The sequence below is a fragment of the Lytechinus pictus genome, unplaced genomic scaffold, assembly GCF_037042905.1.
Source record: "Lytechinus pictus isolate F3 Inbred unplaced genomic scaffold, Lp3.0 scaffold_190, whole genome shotgun sequence".
NCBI classification, from domain to species: Eukaryota; Metazoa; Echinodermata; class Echinoidea; order Temnopleuroida; family Toxopneustidae; genus Lytechinus; species Lytechinus pictus.
In genome coordinates, this window is record NW_026974310.1 from 22,159 (window position 1) to 42,212 (window position 20,054).

Genomic DNA, 20,054 nt, shown 5'->3' on the forward strand with positions numbered 1-20,054 from the left:
AAGCGAAAAGTTTATTCCTGCTCTATTAAAAAGGGTGACGAAGGAGACGAAAAAGACAACAAAAAAGGAGACAAAAGTGATACTATAAAGGAAAACAAATACCAACGACTTAAAATGAAAAAATGAATAAAGGGGCATTTCATGAAGCAAAAAATGCCTACAACACCCGGTATTCCCAGGGTCTCCCATCCAAGTACTAACCGAGCCCTATGCTGCTTGACTTCGGTGATCGGACGAGAACCGGTATATTCAGCATGGTATGGTCGTAGGCTCTTGCTCCATCAAAGTCAAGCTATTTGAAGGGATACTATGACGTCATCATCTATTTAATCCCTGTCAGTAATAATATTGGTTGATTGATGTCTTCAGTCATTCCACCGATCTTTCATTGGGTTTGTTTCAGTTTCCATCGGATGCCTACCTACGATAATTTGGAGATATTGTCGTGTTTTTTTTCTTGGATGCGCACCTGTGTGTGACGCAACAATTCACATGATGGTGTAGGCCTTGAACTGCGCGCCTCGTCTCTTGGAGACCCTGTGCTTGCAAACAAACGACTTTCATCATTGCCTTGAATGTCGGACATCAAGCGAAAAGTTTATTCCTGCTCTATTAAAAAGGGTGACGAAGGAGACGAAAAAGACAACAAAAAAGGAGACAAAAGTGATACTATAAAGGAAAACAAATACCAACGACTTAAAATGAAAAAATGAATAAAGGGGCATTTCATGAAGCAAAAAATGCCTACAACACCCGGTATTCCCAGGCGGTCTCCCATCCAAGTACTAACCGAGCCCTATGCTGCTTGACTTCGGTGATCGGACGAGAACCGGTATATTCAGCATGGTATGGTCGTAGGCTCTTGCTCCATCAAAGTCAAGCTATTTGAAGGGATACTATGACGTCATCATCTATTTAATCCCTGTCAGTAATAATATTGGTTGATTGATGTCTTCAGTCATTCCACCGATCTTTCATTGGGTTTGTTTCAGTTTCCATCGGATGCCTACCTACGATAATTTGGAGATATTGTCGTGTTTTTTTTCTTGGATGCGCACCTGTGTGTGACGCAACAATTCACATGATGGTGTAGGCCTTGAACTGCGCGCCTCGTCTCTTGGAGACCCTGTGCTTGCAAACAAACGACTTTCATCATTGCCTTGAATGTCGGACATCAAGCGAAAAGTTTATTCCTGCTCTATTAAAAAGGGTGACGAAGGAGACGAAAAAGACAACAAAAAAGGAGACAAAAGTGATACTATAAAGGAAAACAAATACCAACGACTTAAAATGAAAAAATGAATAAAGGGGCATTTCATGAAGCAAAAAATGCCTACAACACCCGGTATTCCCAGGCGGTCTCCCATCCAAGTACTAACCGAGCCCTATGCTGCTTGACTTCGGTGATCGGACGAGAACCGGTATATTCAGCATGGTATGGTCGTAGGCTCTTGCTCCATCAAAGTCAAGCTATTTGAAGGGATACTATGACGTCATCATCTATTTAATCCCTGTCAGTAATAATATTGGTTGATTGATGTCTTCAGTCATTCCACCGATCTTTCATTGGGTTTGTTTCAGTTTCCATCGGATGCCTACCTACGATAATTTGGAGATATTGTCGTGTTTTTTTTCTTGGATGCGCACCTGTGTGTGACGCAACAATTCACATGATGGTGTAGGCCTTGAACTGCGCGCCTCGTCTCTTGGAGACCCTGTGCTTGCAAACAAACGACTTTCATCATTGCCTTGAATGTCGGACATCAAGCGAAAAGTTTATTCCTGCTCTATTAAAAAGGGTGACGAAGGAGACGAAAAAGACAACAAAAAAGGAGACAAAAGTGATACTATAAAGGAAAACAAATACCAACGACTTAAAATGAAAAAATGAATAAAGGGGCATTTCATGAAGCAAAAAATGCCTACAACACCCGGTATTCCCAGGCGGTCTCCCATCCAAGTACTAACCGAGCCCTATGCTGCTTGACTTCGGTGATCGGACGAGAACCGGTATATTCAGCATGGTATGGTCGTAGGCTCTTGCTCCATCAAAGTCAAGCTATTTGAAGGGATACTATGACGTCATCATCTATTTAATCCCTGTCAGTAATAATATTGGTTGATTGATGTCTTCAGTCATTCCACCGATCTTTCATTGGGTTTGTTTCAGTTTCCATCGGATGCCTACCTACGATAATTTGGAGATATTGTCGTGTTTTTTTTCTTGGATGCGCACCTGTGTGTGACGCAACAATTCACATGATGGTGTAGGCCTTGAACTGCGCGCCTCGTCTCTTGGAGACCCTGTGCTTGCAAACAAACGACTTTCATCATTGCCTTGAATGTCGGACATCAAGCGAAAAGTTTATTCCTGCTCTATTAAAAAGGGTGACGAAGGAGACGAAAAAGACAACAAAAAAGGAGACAAAAGTGATACTATAAAGGAAAACAAATACCAACGACTTAAAATGAAAAAATGAATAAAGGGGCATTTCATGAAGCAAAAAATGCCTACAACACCCGGTATTCCCAGGCGGTCTCCCATCCAAGTACTAACCGAGCCCTATGCTGCTTGACTTCGGTGATCGGACGAGAACCGGTATATTCAGCATGGTATGGTCGTAGGCTCTTGCTCCATCAAAGTCAAGCTATTTGAAGGGATACTATGACGTCATCATCTATTTAATCCCTGTCAGTAATAATATTGGTTGATTGATGTCTTCAGTCATTCCACCGATCTTTCATTGGGTTTGTTTCAGTTTCCATCGGATGCCTACCTACGATAATTTGGAGATATTGTCGTGTTTTTTTTCTTGGATGCGCACCTGTGTGTGACGCAACAATTCACATGATGGTGTAGGCCTTGAACTGCGCGCCTCGTCTCTTGGAGACCCTGTGCTTGCAAACAAACGACTTTCATCATTGCCTTGAATGTCGGACATCAAGCGAAAAGTTTATTCCTGCTCTATTAAAAAGGGTGACGAAGGAGACGAAAAAGACAACAAAAAAGGAGACAAAAGTGATACTATAAAGGAAAACAAATACCAACGACTTAAAATGAAAAAATGAATAAAGGGGCATTTCATGAAGCAAAAAATGCCTACAACACCCGGTATTCCCAGGCGGTCTCCCATCCAAGTACTAACCGAGCCCTATGCTGCTTGACTTCGGTGATCGGACGAGAACCGGTATATTCAGCATGGTATGGTCGTAGGCTCTTGCTCCATCAAAGTCAAGCTATTTGAAGGGATACTATGACGTCATCATCTATTTAATCCCTGTCAGTAATAATATTGGTTGATTGATGTCTTCAGTCATTCCACCGATCTTTCATTGGGTTTGTTTCAGTTTCCATCGGATGCCTACCTACGATAATTTGGAGATATTGTCGTGTTTTTTTTCTTGGATGCGCACCTGTGTGTGACGCAACAATTCACATGATGGTGTAGGCCTTGAACTGCGCGCCTCGTCTCTTGGAGACCCTGTGCTTGCAAACAAACGACTTTCATCATTGCCTTGAATGTCGGACATCAAGCGAAAAGTTTATTCCTGCTCTATTAAAAAGGGTGACGAAGGAGACGAAAAAGACAACAAAAAAGGAGACAAAAGTGATACTATAAAGGAAAACAAATACCAACGACTTAAAATGAAAAAATGAATAAAGGGGCATTTCATGAAGCAAAAAATGCCTACAACACCCGGTATTCCCAGGCGGTCTCCCATCCAAGTACTAACCGAGCCCTATGCTGCTTGACTTCGGTGATCGGACGAGAACCGGTATATTCAGCATGGTATGGTCGTAGGCTCTTGCTCCATCAAAGTCAAGCTATTTGAAGGGATACTATGACGTCATCATCTATTTAATCCCTGTCAGTAATAATATTGGTTGATTGATGTCTTCAGTCATTCCACCGATCTTTCATTGGGTTTGTTTCAGTTTCCATCGGATGCCTACCTACGATAATTTGGAGATATTGTCGTGTTTTTTTTCTTGGATGCGCACCTGTGTGTGACGCAACAATTCACATGATGGTGTAGGCCTTGAACTGCGCGCCTCGTCTCTTGGAGACCCTGTGCTTGCAAACAAACGACTTTCATCATTGCCTTGAATGTCGGACATCAAGCGAAAAGTTTATTCCTGCTCTATTAAAAAGGGTGACGAAGGAGACGAAAAAGACAACAAAAAAGGAGACAAAAGTGATACTATAAAGGAAAACAAATACCAACGACTTAAAATGAAAAAATGAATAAAGGGGCATTTCATGAAGCAAAAAATGCCTACAACACCCGGTATTCCCAGGCGGTCTCCCATCCAAGTACTAACCGAGCCCTATGCTGCTTGACTTCGGTGATCGGACGAGAACCGGTATATTCAGCATGGTATGGTCGTAGGCTCTTGCTCCATCAAAGTCAAGCTATTTGAAGGGATACTATGACGTCATCATCTATTTAATCCCTGTCAGTAATAATATTGGTTGATTGATGTCTTCAGTCATTCCACCGATCTTTCATTGGGTTTGTTTCAGTTTCCATCGGATGCCTACCTACGATAATTTGGAGATATTGTCGTGTTTTTTTTCTTGGATGCGCACCTGTGTGTGACGCAACAATTCACATGATGGTGTAGGCCTTGAACTGCGCGCCTCGTCTCTTGGAGACCCTGTGCTTGCAAACAAACGACTTTCATCATTGCCTTGAATGTCGGACATCAAGCGAAAAGTTTATTCCTGCTCTATTAAAAAGGGTGACGAAGGAGACGAAAAAGACAACAAAAAAGGAGACAAAAGTGATACTATAAAGGAAAACAAATACCAACGACTTAAAATGAAAAAATGAATAAAGGGGCATTTCATGAAGCAAAAAATGCCTACAACACCCGGTATTCCCAGGCGGTCTCCCATCCAAGTACTAACCGAGCCCTATGCTGCTTGACTTCGGTGATCGGACGAGAACCGGTATATTCAGCATGGTATGGTCGTAGGCTCTTGCTCCATCAAAGTCAAGCTATTTGAAGGGATACTATGACGTCATCATCTATTTAATCCCTGTCAGTAATAATATTGGTTGATTGATGTCTTCAGTCATTCCACCGATCTTTCATTGGGTTTGTTTCAGTTTCCATCGGATGCCTACCTACGATAATTTGGAGATATTGTCGTGTTTTTTTTCTTGGATGCGCACCTGTGTGTGACGCAACAATTCACATGATGGTGTAGGCCTTGAACTGCGCGCCTCGTCTCTTGGAGACCCTGTGCTTGCAAACAAACGACTTTCATCATTGCCTTGAATGTCGGACATCAAGCGAAAAGTTTATTCCTGCTCTATTAAAAAGGGTGACGAAGGAGACGAAAAAGACAACAAAAAAGGAGACAAAAGTGATACTATAAAGGAAAACAAATACCAACGACTTAAAATGAAAAAATGAATAAAGGGGCATTTCATGAAGCAAAAAATGCCTACAACACCCGGTATTCCCAGGCGGTCTCCCATCCAAGTACTAACCGAGCCCTATGCTGCTTGACTTCGGTGATCGGACGAGAACCGGTATATTCAGCATGGTATGGTCGTAGGCTCTTGCTCCATCAAAGTCAAGCTATTTGAAGGGATACTATGACGTCATCATCTATTTAATCCCTGTCAGTAATAATATTGGTTGATTGATGTCTTCAGTCATTCCACCGATCTTTCATTGGGTTTGTTTCAGTTTCCATCGGATGCCTACCTACGATAATTTGGAGATATTGTCGTGTTTTTTTTCTTGGATGCGCACCTGTGTGTGACGCAACAATTCACATGATGGTGTAGGCCTTGAACTGCGCGCCTCGTCTCTTGGAGACCCTGTGCTTGCAAACAAACGACTTTCATCATTGCCTTGAATGTCGGACATCAAGCGAAAAGTTTATTCCTGCTCTATTAAAAAGGGTGACGAAGGAGACGAAAAAGACAACAAAAAAGGAGACAAAAGTGATACTATAAAGGAAAACAAATACCAACGACTTAAAATGAAAAAATGAATAAAGGGGCATTTCATGAAGCAAAAAATGCCTACAACACCCGGTATTCCCAGGCGGTCTCCCATCCAAGTACTAACCGAGCCCTATGCTGCTTGACTTCGGTGATCGGACGAGAACCGGTATATTCAGCATGGTATGGTCGTAGGCTCTTGCTCCATCAAAGTCAAGCTATTTGAAGGGATACTATGACGTCATCATCTATTTAATCCCTGTCAGTAATAATATTGGTTGATTGATGTCTTCAGTCATTCCACCGATCTTTCATTGGGTTTGTTTCAGTTTCCATCGGATGCCTACCTACGATAATTTGGAGATATTGTCGTGTTTTTTTTCTTGGATGCGCACCTGTGTGTGACGCAACAATTCACATGATGGTGTAGGCCTTGAACTGCGCGCCTCGTCTCTTGGAGACCCTGTGCTTGCAAACAAACGACTTTCATCATTGCCTTGAATGTCGGACATCAAGCGAAAAGTTTATTCCTGCTCTATTAAAAAGGGTGACGAAGGAGACGAAAAAGACAACAAAAAAGGAGACAAAAGTGATACTATAAAGGAAAACAAATACCAACGACTTAAAATGAAAAAATGAATAAAGGGGCATTTCATGAAGCAAAAAATGCCTACAACACCCGGTATTCCCAGGCGGTCTCCCATCCAAGTACTAACCGAGCCCTATGCTGCTTGACTTCGGTGATCGGACGAGAACCGGTATATTCAGCATGGTATGGTCGTAGGCTCTTGCTCCATCAAAGTCAAGCTATTTGAAGGGATACTATGACGTCATCATCTATTTAATCCCTGTCAGTAATAATATTGGTTGATTGATGTCTTCAGTCATTCCACCGATCTTTCATTGGGTTTGTTTCAGTTTCCATCGGATGCCTACCTACGATAATTTGGAGATATTGTCGTGTTTTTTTTCTTGGATGCGCACCTGTGTGTGACGCAACAATTCACATGATGGTGTAGGCCTTGAACTGCGCGCCTCGTCTCTTGGAGACCCTGTGCTTGCAAACAAACGACTTTCATCATTGCCTTGAATGTCGGACATCAAGCGAAAAGTTTATTCCTGCTCTATTAAAAAGGGTGACGAAGGAGACGAAAAAGACAACAAAAAAGGAGACAAAAGTGATACTATAAAGGAAAACAAATACCAACGACTTAAAATGAAAAAATGAATAAAGGGGCATTTCATGAAGCAAAAAATGCCTACAACACCCGGTATTCCCAGGCGGTCTCCCATCCAAGTACTAACCGAGCCCTATGCTGCTTGACTTCGGTGATCGGACGAGAACCGGTATATTCAGCATGGTATGGTCGTAGGCTCTTGCTCCATCAAAGTCAAGCTATTTGAAGGGATACTATGACGTCATCATCTATTTAATCCCTGTCAGTAATAATATTGGTTGATTGATGTCTTCAGTCATTCCACCGATCTTTCATTGGGTTTGTTTCAGTTTCCATCGGATGCCTACCTACGATAATTTGGAGATATTGTCGTGTTTTTTTTCTTGGATGCGCACCTGTGTGTGACGCAACAATTCACATGATGGTGTAGGCCTTGAACTGCGCGCCTCGTCTCTTGGAGACCCTGTGCTTGCAAACAAACGACTTTCATCATTGCCTTGAATGTCGGACATCAAGCGAAAAGTTTATTCCTGCTCTATTAAAAAGGGTGACGAAGGAGACGAAAAAGACAACAAAAAAGGAGACAAAAGTGATACTATAAAGGAAAACAAATACCAACGACTTAAAATGAAAAAATGAATAAAGGGGCATTTCATGAAGCAAAAAATGCCTACAACACCCGGTATTCCCAGGCGGTCTCCCATCCAAGTACTAACCGAGCCCTATGCTGCTTGACTTCGGTGATCGGACGAGAACCGGTATATTCAGCATGGTATGGTCGTAGGCTCTTGCTCCATCAAAGTCAAGCTATTTGAAGGGATACTATGACGTCATCATCTATTTAATCCCTGTCAGTAATAATATTGGTTGATTGATGTCTTCAGTCATTCCACCGATCTTTCATTGGGTTTGTTTCAGTTTCCATCGGATGCCTACCTACGATAATTTGGAGATATTGTCGTGTTTTTTTTCTTGGATGCGCACCTGTGTGTGACGCAACAATTCACATGATGGTGTAGGCCTTGAACTGCGCGCCTCGTCTCTTGGAGACCCTGTGCTTGCAAACAAACGACTTTCATCATTGCCTTGAATGTCGGACATCAAGCGAAAAGTTTATTCCTGCTCTATTAAAAAGGGTGACGAAGGAGACGAAAAAGACAACAAAAAAGGAGACAAAAGTGATACTATAAAGGAAAACAAATACCAACGACTTAAAATGAAAAAATGAATAAAGGGGCATTTCATGAAGCAAAAAATGCCTACAACACCCGGTATTCCCAGGCGGTCTCCCATCCAAGTACTAACCGAGCCCTATGCTGCTTGACTTCGGTGATCGGACGAGAACCGGTATATTCAGCATGGTATGGTCGTAGGCTCTTGCTCCATCAAAGTCAAGCTATTTGAAGGGATACTATGACGTCATCATCTATTTAATCCCTGTCAGTAATAATATTGGTTGATTGATGTCTTCAGTCATTCCACCGATCTTTCATTGGGTTTGTTTCAGTTTCCATCGGATGCCTACCTACGATAATTTGGAGATATTGTCGTGTTTTTTTTCTTGGATGCGCACCTGTGTGTGACGCAACAATTCACATGATGGTGTAGGCCTTGAACTGCGCGCCTCGTCTCTTGGAGACCCTGTGCTTGCAAACAAACGACTTTCATCATTGCCTTGAATGTCGGACATCAAGCGAAAAGTTTATTCCTGCTCTATTAAAAAGGGTGACGAAGGAGACGAAAAAGACAACAAAAAAGGAGACAAAAGTGATACTATAAAGGAAAACAAATACCAACGACTTAAAATGAAAAAATGAATAAAGGGGCATTTCATGAAGCAAAAAATGCCTACAACACCCGGTATTCCCAGGCGGTCTCCCATCCAAGTACTAACCGAGCCCTATGCTGCTTGACTTCGGTGATCGGACGAGAACCGGTATATTCAGCATGGTATGGTCGTAGGCTCTTGCTCCATCAAAGTCAAGCTATTTGAAGGGATACTATGACGTCATCATCTATTTAATCCCTGTCAGTAATAATATTGGTTGATTGATGTCTTCAGTCATTCCACCGATCTTTCATTGGGTTTGTTTCAGTTTCCATCGGATGCCTACCTACGATAATTTGGAGATATTGTCGTGTTTTTTTTCTTGGATGCGCACCTGTGTGTGACGCAACAATTCACATGATGGTGTAGGCCTTGAACTGCGCGCCTCGTCTCTTGGAGACCCTGTGCTTGCAAACAAACGACTTTCATCATTGCCTTGAATGTCGGACATCAAGCGAAAAGTTTATTCCTGCTCTATTAAAAAGGGTGACGAAGGAGACGAAAAAGACAACAAAAAAGGAGACAAAAGTGATACTATAAAGGAAAACAAATACCAACGACTTAAAATGAAAAAATGAATAAAGGGGCATTTCATGAAGCAAAAAATGCCTACAACACCCGGTATTCCCAGGCGGTCTCCCATCCAAGTACTAACCGAGCCCTATGCTGCTTGACTTCGGTGATCGGACGAGAACCGGTATATTCAGCATGGTATGGTCGTAGGCTCTTGCTCCATCAAAGTCAAGCTATTTGAAGGGATACTATGACGTCATCATCTATTTAATCCCTGTCAGTAATAATATTGGTTGATTGATGTCTTCAGTCATTCCACCGATCTTTCATTGGGTTTGTTTCAGTTTCCATCGGATGCCTACCTACGATAATTTGGAGATATTGTCGTGTTTTTTTTCTTGGATGCGCACCTGTGTGTGACGCAACAATTCACATGATGGTGTAGGCCTTGAACTGCGCGCCTCGTCTCTTGGAGACCCTGTGCTTGCAAACAAACGACTTTCATCATTGCCTTGAATGTCGGACATCAAGCGAAAAGTTTATTCCTGCTCTATTAAAAAGGGTGACGAAGGAGACGAAAAAGACAACAAAAAAGGAGACAAAAGTGATACTATAAAGGAAAACAAATACCAACGACTTAAAATGAAAAAATGAATAAAGGGGCATTTCATGAAGCAAAAAATGCCTACAACACCCGGTATTCCCAGGCGGTCTCCCATCCAAGTACTAACCGAGCCCTATGCTGCTTGACTTCGGTGATCGGACGAGAACCGGTATATTCAGCATGGTATGGTCGTAGGCTCTTGCTCCATCAAAGTCAAGCTATTTGAAGGGATACTATGACGTCATCATCTATTTAATCCCTGTCAGTAATAATATTGGTTGATTGATGTCTTCAGTCATTCCACCGATCTTTCATTGGGTTTGTTTCAGTTTCCATCGGATGCCTACCTACGATAATTTGGAGATATTGTCGTGTTTTTTTTCTTGGATGCGCACCTGTGTGTGACGCAACAATTCACATGATGGTGTAGGCCTTGAACTGCGCGCCTCGTCTCTTGGAGACCCTGTGCTTGCAAACAAACGACTTTCATCATTGCCTTGAATGTCGGACATCAAGCGAAAAGTTTATTCCTGCTCTATTAAAAAGGGTGACGAAGGAGACGAAAAAGACAACAAAAAAGGAGACAAAAGTGATACATAAAGGAAAACAAATACCAACGACTTAAAATGAAAAAATGAATAAAGGGGCATTTCATGAAGCAAAAAATGCCTACAACACCCGGTATTCCCAGGCGGTCTCCCATCCAAGTACTAACCGAGCCCTATGCTGCTTGACTTCGGTGATCGGACGAGAACCGGTATATTCAGCATGGTATGGTCGTAGGCTCTTGCTCCATCAAAGTCAAGCTATTTGAAGGGATACTATGACGTCATCATCTATTTAATCCCTGTCAGTAATAATATTGGTTGATTGATGTCTTCAGTCATTCCACCGATCTTTCATTGGGTTTGTTTCAGTTTCCATCGGATGCCTACCTACGATAATTTGGAGATATTGTCGTGTTTTTTTTCTTGGATGCGCACCTGTGTGTGACGCAACAATTCACATGATGGTGTAGGCCTTGAACTGCGCGCCTCGTCTCTTGGAGACCCTGTGCTTGCAAACAAACGACTTTCATCATTGCCTTGAATGTCGGACATCAAGCGAAAAGTTTATTCCTGCTCTATTAAAAAGGGTGACGAAGGAGACGAAAAAGACAACAAAAAAGGAGACAAAAGTGATACTATAAAGGAAAACAAATACCAACGACTTAAAATGAAAAAATGAATAAAGGGGCATTTCATGAAGCAAAAAATGCCTACAACACCCGGTATTCCCAGGCGGTCTCCCATCCAAGTACTAACCGAGCCCTATGCTGCTTGACTTCGGTGATCGGACGAGAACCGGTATATTCAGCATGGTATGGTCGTAGGCTCTTGCTCCATCAAAGTCAAGCTATTTGAAGGGATACTATGACGTCATCATCTATTTAATCCCTGTCAGTAATAATATTGGTTGATTGATGTCTTCAGTCATTCCACCGATCTTTCATTGGGTTTGTTTCAGTTTCCATCGGATGCCTACCTACGATAATTTGGAGATATTGTCGTGTTTTTTTTCTTGGATGCGCACCTGTGTGTGACGCAACAATTCACATGATGGTGTAGGCCTTGAACTGCGCGCCTCGTCTCTTGGAGACCCTGTGCTTGCAAACAAACGACTTTCATCATTGCCTTGAATGTCGGACATCAAGCGAAAAGTTTATTCCTGCTCTATTAAAAAGGGTGACGAAGGAGACGAAAAAGACAACAAAAAAGGAGACAAAAGTGATACTATAAAGGAAAACAAATACCAACGACTTAAAATGAAAAAATGAATAAAGGGGCATTTCATGAAGCAAAAAATGCCTACAACACCCGGTATTCCCAGGCGGTCTCCCATCCAAGTACTAACCGAGCCCTATGCTGCTTGACTTCGGTGATCGGACGAGAACCGGTATATTCAGCATGGTATGGTCGTAGGCTCTTGCTCCATCAAAGTCAAGCTATTTGAAGGGATACTATGACGTCATCATCTATTTAATCCCTGTCAGTAATAATATTGGTTGATTGATGTCTTCAGTCATTCCACCGATCTTTCATTGGGTTTGTTTCAGTTTCCATCGGATGCCTACCTACGATAATTTGGAGATATTGTCGTGTTTTTTTTCTTGGATGCGCACCTGTGTGTGACGCAACAATTCACATGATGGTGTAGGCCTTGAACTGCGCGCCTCGTCTCTTGGAGACCCTGTGCTTGCAAACAAACGACTTTCATCATTGCCTTGAATGTCGGACATCAAGCGAAAAGTTTATTCCTGCTCTATTAAAAAGGGTGACGAAGGAGACGAAAAAGACAACAAAAAAGGAGACAAAAGTGATACTATAAAGGAAAACAAATACCAACGACTTAAAATGAAAAAATGAATAAAGGGGCATTTCATGAAGCAAAAAATGCCTACAACACCCGGTATTCCCAGGCGGTCTCCCATCCAAGTACTAACCGAGCCCTATGCTGCTTGACTTCGGTGATCGGACGAGAACCGGTATATTCAGCATGGTATGGTCGTAGGCTCTTGCTCCATCAAAGTCAAGCTATTTGAAGGGATACTATGACGTCATCATCTATTTAATCCCTGTCAGTAATAATATTGGTTGATTGATGTCTTCAGTCATTCCACCGATCTTTCATTGGGTTTGTTTCAGTTTCCATCGGATGCCTACCTACGATAATTTGGAGATATTGTCGTGTTTTTTTTCTTGGATGCGCACCTGTGTGTGACGCAACAATTCACATGATGGTGTAGGCCTTGAACTGCGCGCCTCGTCTCTTGGAGACCCTGTGCTTGCAAACAAACGACTTTCATCATTGCCTTGAATGTCGGACATCAAGCGAAAAGTTTATTCCTGCTCTATTAAAAAGGGTGACGAAGGAGACGAAAAAGACAACAAAAAAGGAGACAAAAGTGATACTATAAAGGAAAACAAATACCAACGACTTAAAATGAAAAAATGAATAAAGGGGCATTTCATGAAGCAAAAAATGCCTACAACACCCGGTATTCCCAGGCGGTCTCCCATCCAAGTACTAACCGAGCCCTATGCTGCTTGACTTCGGTGATCGGACGAGAACCGGTATATTCAGCATGGTATGGTCGTAGGCTCTTGCTCCATCAAAGTCAAGCTATTTGAAGGGATACTATGACGTCATCATCTATTTAATCCCTGTCAGTAATAATATTGGTTGATTGATGTCTTCAGTCATTCCACCGATCTTTCATTGGGTTTGTTTCAGTTTCCATCGGATGCCTACCTACGATAATTTGGAGATATTGTCGTGTTTTTTTTCTTGGATGCGCACCTGTGTGTGACGCAACAATTCACATGATGGTGTAGGCCTTGAACTGCGCGCCTCGTCTCTTGGAGACCCTGTGCTTGCAAACAAACGACTTTCATCATTGCCTTGAATGTCGGACATCAAGCGAAAAGTTTATTCCTGCTCTATTAAAAAGGGTGACGAAGGAGACGAAAAAGACAACAAAAAAGGAGACAAAAGTGATACTATAAAGGAAAACAAATACCAACGACTTAAAATGAAAAAATGAATAAAGGGGCATTTCATGAAGCAAAAAATGCCTACAACACCCGGTATTCCCAGGCGGTCTCCCATCCAAGTACTAACCGAGCCCTATGCTGCTTGACTTCGGTGATCGGACGAGAACCGGTATATTCAGCATGGTATGGTCGTAGGCTCTTGCTCCATCAAAGTCAAGCTATTTGAAGGGATACTATGACGTCATCATCTATTTAATCCCTGTCAGTAATAATATTGGTTGATTGATGTCTTCAGTCATTCCACCGATCTTTCATTGGGTTTGTTTCAGTTTCCATCGGATGCCTACCTACGATAATTTGGAGATATTGTCGTGTTTTTTTTCTTGGATGCGCACCTGTGTGTGACGCAACAATTCACATGATGGTGTAGGCCTTGAACTGCGCGCCTCGTCTCTTGGAGACCCTGTGCTTGCAAACAAACGACTTTCATCATTGCCTTGAATGTCGGACATCAAGCGAAAAGTTTATTCCTGCTCTATTAAAAAGGGTGACGAAGGAGACGAAAAAGACAACAAAAAAGGAGACAAAAGTGATACTATAAAGGAAAACAAATACCAACGACTTAAAATGAAAAAATGAATAAAGGGGCATTTCATGAAGCAAAAAATGCCTACAACACCCGGTATTCCCAGGCGGTCTCCCATCCAAGTACTAACCGAGCCCTATGCTGCTTGACTTCGGTGATCGGACGAGAACCGGTATATTCAGCATGGTATGGTCGTAGGCTCTTGCTCCATCAAAGTCAAGCTATTTGAAGGGATACTATGACGTCATCATCTATTTAATCCCTGTCAGTAATAATATTGGTTGATTGATGTCTTCAGTCATTCCACCGATCTTTCATTGGGTTTGTTTCAGTTTCCATCGGATGCCTACCTACGATAATTTGGAGATATTGTCGTGTTTTTTTTCTTGGATGCGCACCTGTGTGTGACGCAACAATTCACATGATGGTGTAGGCCTTGAACTGCGCGCCTCGTCTCTTGGAGACCCTGTGCTTGCAAACAAACGACTTTCATCATTGCCTTGAATGTCGGACATCAAGCGAAAAGTTTATTCCTGCTCTATTAAAAAGGGTGACGAAGGAGACGAAAAAGACAACAAAAAAGGAGACAAAAGTGATACTATAAAGGAAAACAAATACCAACGACTTAAAATGAAAAAATGAATAAAGGGGCATTTCATGAAGCAAAAAATGCCTACAACACCCGGTATTCCCAGGCGGTCTCCCATCCAAGTACTAACCGAGCCCTATGCTGCTTGACTTCGGTGATCGGACGAGAACCGGTATATTCAGCATGGTATGGTCGTAGGCTCTTGCTCCATCAAAGTCAAGCTATTTGAAGGGATACTATGACGTCATCATCTATTTAATCCCTGTCAGTAATAATATTGGTTGATTGATGTCTTCAGTCATTCCACCGATCTTTCATTGGGTTTGTTTCAGTTTCCATCGGATGCCTACCTACGATAATTTGGAGATATTGTCGTGTTTTTTTTCTTGGATGCGCACCTGTGTGTGACGCAACAATTCACATGATGGTGTAGGCCTTGAACTGCGCGCCTCGTCTCTTGGAGACCCTGTGCTTGCAAACAAACGACTTTCATCATTGCCTTGAATGTCGGACATCAAGCGAAAAGTTTATTCCTGCTCTATTAAAAAGGGTGACGAAGGAGACGAAAAAGACAACAAAAAAGGAGACAAAAGTGATACTATAAAGGAAAACAAATACCAACGACTTAAAATGAAAAAATGAATAAAGGGGCATTTCATGAAGCAAAAAATGCCTACAACACCCGGTATTCCCAGGCGGTCTCCCATCCAAGTACTAACCGAGCCCTATGCTGCTTGACTTCGGTGATCGGACGAGAACCGGTATATTCAGCATGGTATGGTCGTAGGCTCTTGCTCCATCAAAGTCAAGCTATTTGAAGGGATACTATGACGTCATCATCTATTTAATCCCTGTCAGTAATAATATTGGTTGATTGATGTCTTCAGTCATTCCACCGATCTTTCATTGGGTTTGTTTCAGTTTCCATCTGGATGCCTACCTACGATAATTTGGAGATATTGTCGTGTTTTTTTTCTTGGATGCGCACCTGTGTGTGACGCAACAATTCACATGATGGTGTAGGCCTTGAACTGCGCGCCTCGTCTCTTGGAGACCCTGTGCTTGCAAACAAACGACTTTCATCATTGCCTTGAATGTCGGACATCAAGCGAAAAGTTTATTCCTGCTCTATTAAAAAGGGTGACGAAGGAGACGAAAAAGACAACAAAAAAGGAGACAAAAGTGATACTATAAAGGAAAACAAATACCAACGACTTAAAATGAAAAAATGAATAAAGGGGCATTTCATGAAGCAAAAAATGCCTACAACACCCGGTATTCCCAGGCGGTCTCCCATCCAAGTACTAACCGAGCCCTATGCTGCTTGACTTCGGTGATCGGACGAGAACCGGTATATTCAGCATGGTATGGTCGTAGGCTCTTGCTCCATCAAAGTCAAGCTATTTGAAGGGATACTATGACGTCATCATCTATTTAATCCCTGTCAGTAATAATATTGGTTGATTGATGTCTTCAGTCATTCCACCGATCTTTCATTGGGTTTGTTTCAGTTTCCATCGGATGCCTACCTACGATAATTTGGAGATATTGTCGTGTTTTTTTTCTTGGATGCGCACCTGTGTGTGACGCAACAATTCACATGATGGTGTAGGCCTTGAACTGCGCGCCTCGTCTCTTGGAGACCCTGTGCTTGCAAACAAACGACTTTCATCATTGCCTTGAATGTCGGACATCAAGCGAAAAGTTTATTCCTGCTCTATTAAAAAGGGTGACGAAGGAGACGAAAAAGACAACAAAAAAGGAGACAAAAGTGATACTATAAAGGAAAACAAATACCAACGACTTAAAATGAAAAAATGAATAAAGGGGCATTTCATGAAGCAAAAAATGCCTACAACACCCGGTATTCCCAGGCGGTCTCCCATCCAAGTACTAACCGAGCCCTATGCTGCTTGACTTCGGTGATCGGACGAGAACCGGTATATTCAGCATGGTATGGTCGTAGGCTCTTGCTCCATCAAAGTCAAGCTATTTGAAGGGATACTATGACGTCATCATCTATTTAATCCCTGTCAGTAATAATATTGGTTGATTGATGTCTTCAGTCATTCCACCGATCTTTCATTGGGTTTGTTTCAGTTTCCATCGGATGCCTACCTACGATAATTTGGAGATATTGTCGTGTTTTTTTTCTTGGATGCGCACCTGTGTGTGACGCAACAATTCACATGATGGTGTAGGCCTTGAACTGCGCGCCTCGTCTCTTGGAGACCCTGTGCTTGCAAACAAACGACTTTCATCATTGCCTTGAATGTCGGACATCAAGCGAAAAGTTTATTCCTGCTCTATTAAAAAGGGTGACGAAGGAGACGAAAAAGACAACAAAAAAGGAGACAAAAGTGATACTATAAAGGAAAACAAATACCAACGACTTAAAATGAAAAAATGAATAAAGGGGCATTTCATGAAGCAAAAAATGCCTACAACACCCGGTATTCCCAGGCGGTCTCCCATCCAAGTACTAACCGAGCCCTATGCTGCTTGACTTCGGTGATCGGACGAGAACCGGTATATTCAGCATGGTATGGTCGTAGGCTCTTGCTCCATCAAAGTCAAGCTATTTGAAGGGATACTATGACGTCATCATCTATTTAATCCCTGTCAGTAATAATATTGGTTGATTGATGTCTTCAGTCATTCCACCGATCTTTCATTGGGTTTGTTTCAGTTTCCATCGGATGCCTACCTACGATAATTTGGAGATATTGTCGTGTTTTTTTTCTTGGATGCGCACCTGTGTGTGACGCAACAATTCACATGATGGTGTAGGCCTTGAACTGCGCGCCTCGTCTCTTGGAGACCCTGTGCTTGCAAACAAACGACTTTCATCATTGCCTTGAATGTCGGACATCAAGCGAAAAGTTTATTCCTGCTCTATTAAAAAGGGTGACGAAGGAGACGAAAAAGACAACAAAAAAGGAGACAAAAGTGATACTATAAAGGAAAACAAATACCAACGACTTAAAATGAAAAAATGAATAAAGGGGCATTTCATGAAGCAAAAAATGCCTACAACACCCGGTATTCCCAGGCGGTCTCCCATCCAAGTACTAACCGAGCCCTATGCTGCTTGACTTCGGTGATCGGACGAGAACCGGTATATTCAGCATGGTATGGTCGTAGGCTCTTGCTCCATCAAAGTCAAGCTATTTGAAGGGATACTATGACGTCATCATCTATTTAATCCCTGTCAGTAATAATATTGGTTGATTGATGTCTTCAGTCATTCCACCGATCTTTCATTGGGTTTGTTTCAGTTTCCATCGGATGCCTACCTACGATAATTTGGAGATATTGTCGTGTTTTTTTTCTTGGATGCGCACCTGTGTGTGACGCAACAATTCACATGATGGTGTAGGCCTTGAACTGCGCGCCTCGTCTCTTGGAGACCCTGTGCTTGCAAACAAACGACTTTCATCATTGCCTTGAATGTCGGACATCAAGCGAAAAGTTTATTCCTGCTCTATTAAAAAGGGTGACGAAGGAGACGAAAAAGACAACAAAAAAGGAGACAAAAGTGATACTATAAAGGAAAACAAATACCAACGACTTAAAATGAAAAAATGAATAAAGGGGCATTTCATGAAGCAAAAAATGCCTACAACACCCGGTATTCCCAGGCGGTCTCCCATCCAAGTACTAACCGAGCCCTATGCTGCTTGACTTCGGTGATCGGACGAGAACCGGTATATTCAGCATGGTATGGTCGTAGGCTCTTGCTCCATCAAAGTCAAGCTATTTGAAGGGATACTATGACGTCATCATCTATTTAATCCCTGTCAGTAATAATATTGGTTGATTGATGTCTTCAGTCATTCCACCGATCTTTCATTGGGTTTGTTTCAGTTTCCATCGGATGCCTACCTACGATAATTTGGAGATATTGTCGTGTTTTTTTTCTTGGATGCGCACCTGTGTGTGACGCAACAATTCACATGATGGTGTAGGCCTTGAACTGCGCGCCTCGTCTCTTGGAGACCCTGTGCTTGCAAACAAACGACTTTCATCATTGCCTTGAATGTCGGACATCAAGCGAAAAGTTTATTCCTGCTCTATTAAAAAGGGTGACGAAGGAGACGAAAAAGACAACAAAAAAGGAGACAAAAGTGATACTATAAAGGAAAACAAATACCAACGACTTAAAATGAAAAAATGAATAAAGGGGCATTTCATGAAGCAAAAAATGCCTACAACACCCGGTATTCCCAGGCGGTCTCCCATCCAAGTACTAACCGAGCCCTATGCTGCTTGACTTCGGTGATCGGACGAGAACCGGTATATTCAGCATGGTATGGTCGTAGGCTCTTGCTCCATCAAAGTCAAGCTATTTGAAGGGATACTATGACGTCATCATCTATTTAATCCCTGTCAGTAATAATATTGGTTGATTGATGTCTTCAGTCATTCCACCGATCTTTCATTGGGTTTGTTTCAGTTTCCATCGGATGCCTACCTACGATAATTTGGAGATATTGTCGTGTTTTTTTTCTTGGATGCGCACCTGTGTGTGACGCAACAATTCACATGATGGTGTAGGCCTTGAACTGCGCGCCTCGTCTCTTGGAGACCCTGTGCTTGCAAACAAACGACTTTCATCATTGCCTTGAATGTCGGACATCAAGCGAAAAGTTTATTCCTGCTCTATTAAAAAGGGTGACGAAGGAGACGAAAAAGACAACAAAAAAGGAGACAAAAGTGATACTATAAAGGAAAACAAATACCAACGACTTAAAATGAAAAAATGAATAAAGGGGCATTTCATGAAGCAAAAAATGCCTACAACACCCGGTATTCCCAGGCGGTCTCCCATCCAAGTACTAACCGAGCCCTATGCTGCTTGACTTCGGTGATCGGACGAGAACCGGTATATTCAGCATGGTATGGTCGTAGGCTCTTGCTCCATCAAAGTCAAGCTATTTGAAGGGATACTATGACGTCATCATCTATTTAATCCCTGTCAGTAATAATATTGGTTGATTGATGTCTTCAGTCATTCCACCGATCTTTCATTGGGTTTGTTTCAGTTTCCATCGGATGCCTACCTACGATAATTTGGAGATATTGTCGTGTTTTTTTTCTTGGATGCGCACCTGTGTGTGACGCAACAATTCACATGATGGTGTAGGCCTTGAACTGCGCGCCTCGTCTCTTGGAGACCCTGTGCTTGCAAACAAACGACTTTCATCATTGCCTTGAATGTCGGACATCAAGCGAAAAGTTTATTCCTGCTCTATTAAA

The 20,054-nt window shown here is 42.3% G+C and overlaps 34 non-coding genes across 34 annotated transcripts; all 34 read right to left on the reverse strand.

The window, feature by feature from the left end:
• Positions 1 to 154: 154 nt before the first annotated feature.
• LOC135159249 (5S ribosomal RNA) lies at positions 155 to 271 on the reverse strand. The gene has a single exon (XR_010297994.1). It is a non-coding gene; the product is annotated as a 5S ribosomal RNA (ribosomal RNA).
• Positions 272 to 741: 470 nt separating this feature from the next.
• On the reverse strand, positions 742 to 860 carry LOC135159282 (5S ribosomal RNA). The gene has a single exon (XR_010298027.1). It is a non-coding gene; the product is annotated as a 5S ribosomal RNA (ribosomal RNA).
• A 470-nt stretch (positions 861 to 1,330) lies between these two features.
• Positions 1,331 to 1,449, reverse strand: LOC135159283 (5S ribosomal RNA). The gene has a single exon (XR_010298028.1). It is a non-coding gene; the product is annotated as a 5S ribosomal RNA (ribosomal RNA).
• A 470-nt stretch (positions 1,450 to 1,919) lies between these two features.
• On the reverse strand, positions 1,920 to 2,038 carry LOC135159284 (5S ribosomal RNA). The gene has a single exon (XR_010298029.1). It is a non-coding gene; the product is annotated as a 5S ribosomal RNA (ribosomal RNA).
• A 470-nt stretch (positions 2,039 to 2,508) lies between these two features.
• On the reverse strand, positions 2,509 to 2,627 carry LOC135159285 (5S ribosomal RNA). The gene has a single exon (XR_010298030.1). It is a non-coding gene; the product is annotated as a 5S ribosomal RNA (ribosomal RNA).
• Positions 2,628 to 3,097: 470 nt separating this feature from the next.
• Positions 3,098 to 3,216, reverse strand: LOC135159286 (5S ribosomal RNA). Its single transcript, XR_010298031.1, has one exon. It is a non-coding gene; the product is annotated as a 5S ribosomal RNA (ribosomal RNA).
• Positions 3,217 to 3,686: 470 nt separating this feature from the next.
• On the reverse strand, positions 3,687 to 3,805 carry LOC135159287 (5S ribosomal RNA). Its single transcript, XR_010298032.1, has one exon. It is a non-coding gene; the product is annotated as a 5S ribosomal RNA (ribosomal RNA).
• A 470-nt stretch (positions 3,806 to 4,275) lies between these two features.
• Positions 4,276 to 4,394, reverse strand: LOC135159288 (5S ribosomal RNA). Its single transcript, XR_010298033.1, has one exon. It is a non-coding gene; the product is annotated as a 5S ribosomal RNA (ribosomal RNA).
• Positions 4,395 to 4,864: 470 nt separating this feature from the next.
• On the reverse strand, positions 4,865 to 4,983 carry LOC135159289 (5S ribosomal RNA). Its single transcript, XR_010298034.1, has one exon. It is a non-coding gene; the product is annotated as a 5S ribosomal RNA (ribosomal RNA).
• A 470-nt stretch (positions 4,984 to 5,453) lies between these two features.
• Positions 5,454 to 5,572, reverse strand: LOC135159290 (5S ribosomal RNA). Its single transcript, XR_010298035.1, has one exon. It is a non-coding gene; the product is annotated as a 5S ribosomal RNA (ribosomal RNA).
• A 470-nt stretch (positions 5,573 to 6,042) lies between these two features.
• LOC135159292 (5S ribosomal RNA) lies at positions 6,043 to 6,161 on the reverse strand. Its single transcript, XR_010298037.1, has one exon. It is a non-coding gene; the product is annotated as a 5S ribosomal RNA (ribosomal RNA).
• Positions 6,162 to 6,631: 470 nt separating this feature from the next.
• Positions 6,632 to 6,750, reverse strand: LOC135159293 (5S ribosomal RNA). Its single transcript, XR_010298038.1, has one exon. It is a non-coding gene; the product is annotated as a 5S ribosomal RNA (ribosomal RNA).
• Positions 6,751 to 7,220: 470 nt separating this feature from the next.
• On the reverse strand, positions 7,221 to 7,339 carry LOC135159294 (5S ribosomal RNA). The gene has a single exon (XR_010298039.1). It is a non-coding gene; the product is annotated as a 5S ribosomal RNA (ribosomal RNA).
• Positions 7,340 to 7,809: 470 nt separating this feature from the next.
• Positions 7,810 to 7,928, reverse strand: LOC135159295 (5S ribosomal RNA). Its single transcript, XR_010298040.1, has one exon. It is a non-coding gene; the product is annotated as a 5S ribosomal RNA (ribosomal RNA).
• Positions 7,929 to 8,398: 470 nt separating this feature from the next.
• LOC135159296 (5S ribosomal RNA) lies at positions 8,399 to 8,517 on the reverse strand. The gene has a single exon (XR_010298041.1). It is a non-coding gene; the product is annotated as a 5S ribosomal RNA (ribosomal RNA).
• A 470-nt stretch (positions 8,518 to 8,987) lies between these two features.
• LOC135159227 (5S ribosomal RNA) lies at positions 8,988 to 9,106 on the reverse strand. Its single transcript, XR_010297972.1, has one exon. It is a non-coding gene; the product is annotated as a 5S ribosomal RNA (ribosomal RNA).
• Positions 9,107 to 9,576: 470 nt separating this feature from the next.
• On the reverse strand, positions 9,577 to 9,695 carry LOC135159228 (5S ribosomal RNA). The gene has a single exon (XR_010297973.1). It is a non-coding gene; the product is annotated as a 5S ribosomal RNA (ribosomal RNA).
• A 470-nt stretch (positions 9,696 to 10,165) lies between these two features.
• Positions 10,166 to 10,284, reverse strand: LOC135159229 (5S ribosomal RNA). Its single transcript, XR_010297974.1, has one exon. It is a non-coding gene; the product is annotated as a 5S ribosomal RNA (ribosomal RNA).
• Positions 10,285 to 10,753: 469 nt separating this feature from the next.
• Positions 10,754 to 10,872, reverse strand: LOC135159230 (5S ribosomal RNA). The gene has a single exon (XR_010297975.1). It is a non-coding gene; the product is annotated as a 5S ribosomal RNA (ribosomal RNA).
• Positions 10,873 to 11,342: 470 nt separating this feature from the next.
• LOC135159231 (5S ribosomal RNA) lies at positions 11,343 to 11,461 on the reverse strand. The gene has a single exon (XR_010297976.1). It is a non-coding gene; the product is annotated as a 5S ribosomal RNA (ribosomal RNA).
• Positions 11,462 to 11,931: 470 nt separating this feature from the next.
• On the reverse strand, positions 11,932 to 12,050 carry LOC135159233 (5S ribosomal RNA). Its single transcript, XR_010297978.1, has one exon. It is a non-coding gene; the product is annotated as a 5S ribosomal RNA (ribosomal RNA).
• Positions 12,051 to 12,520: 470 nt separating this feature from the next.
• Positions 12,521 to 12,639, reverse strand: LOC135159234 (5S ribosomal RNA). The gene has a single exon (XR_010297979.1). It is a non-coding gene; the product is annotated as a 5S ribosomal RNA (ribosomal RNA).
• A 470-nt stretch (positions 12,640 to 13,109) lies between these two features.
• Positions 13,110 to 13,228, reverse strand: LOC135159235 (5S ribosomal RNA). Its single transcript, XR_010297980.1, has one exon. It is a non-coding gene; the product is annotated as a 5S ribosomal RNA (ribosomal RNA).
• Positions 13,229 to 13,698: 470 nt separating this feature from the next.
• On the reverse strand, positions 13,699 to 13,817 carry LOC135159236 (5S ribosomal RNA). Its single transcript, XR_010297981.1, has one exon. It is a non-coding gene; the product is annotated as a 5S ribosomal RNA (ribosomal RNA).
• A 470-nt stretch (positions 13,818 to 14,287) lies between these two features.
• LOC135159237 (5S ribosomal RNA) lies at positions 14,288 to 14,406 on the reverse strand. Its single transcript, XR_010297982.1, has one exon. It is a non-coding gene; the product is annotated as a 5S ribosomal RNA (ribosomal RNA).
• Positions 14,407 to 14,876: 470 nt separating this feature from the next.
• On the reverse strand, positions 14,877 to 14,995 carry LOC135159238 (5S ribosomal RNA). The gene has a single exon (XR_010297983.1). It is a non-coding gene; the product is annotated as a 5S ribosomal RNA (ribosomal RNA).
• A 470-nt stretch (positions 14,996 to 15,465) lies between these two features.
• Positions 15,466 to 15,584, reverse strand: LOC135159239 (5S ribosomal RNA). Its single transcript, XR_010297984.1, has one exon. It is a non-coding gene; the product is annotated as a 5S ribosomal RNA (ribosomal RNA).
• Positions 15,585 to 16,055: 471 nt separating this feature from the next.
• LOC135159240 (5S ribosomal RNA) lies at positions 16,056 to 16,174 on the reverse strand. The gene has a single exon (XR_010297985.1). It is a non-coding gene; the product is annotated as a 5S ribosomal RNA (ribosomal RNA).
• Positions 16,175 to 16,644: 470 nt separating this feature from the next.
• On the reverse strand, positions 16,645 to 16,763 carry LOC135159241 (5S ribosomal RNA). Its single transcript, XR_010297986.1, has one exon. It is a non-coding gene; the product is annotated as a 5S ribosomal RNA (ribosomal RNA).
• Positions 16,764 to 17,233: 470 nt separating this feature from the next.
• On the reverse strand, positions 17,234 to 17,352 carry LOC135159242 (5S ribosomal RNA). The gene has a single exon (XR_010297987.1). It is a non-coding gene; the product is annotated as a 5S ribosomal RNA (ribosomal RNA).
• Positions 17,353 to 17,822: 470 nt separating this feature from the next.
• On the reverse strand, positions 17,823 to 17,941 carry LOC135159244 (5S ribosomal RNA). Its single transcript, XR_010297989.1, has one exon. It is a non-coding gene; the product is annotated as a 5S ribosomal RNA (ribosomal RNA).
• A 470-nt stretch (positions 17,942 to 18,411) lies between these two features.
• LOC135159245 (5S ribosomal RNA) lies at positions 18,412 to 18,530 on the reverse strand. The gene has a single exon (XR_010297990.1). It is a non-coding gene; the product is annotated as a 5S ribosomal RNA (ribosomal RNA).
• Positions 18,531 to 19,000: 470 nt separating this feature from the next.
• On the reverse strand, positions 19,001 to 19,119 carry LOC135159246 (5S ribosomal RNA). Its single transcript, XR_010297991.1, has one exon. It is a non-coding gene; the product is annotated as a 5S ribosomal RNA (ribosomal RNA).
• Positions 19,120 to 19,589: 470 nt separating this feature from the next.
• LOC135159247 (5S ribosomal RNA) lies at positions 19,590 to 19,708 on the reverse strand. Its single transcript, XR_010297992.1, has one exon. It is a non-coding gene; the product is annotated as a 5S ribosomal RNA (ribosomal RNA).
• Positions 19,709 to 20,054: the final 346 nt, after the last annotated feature.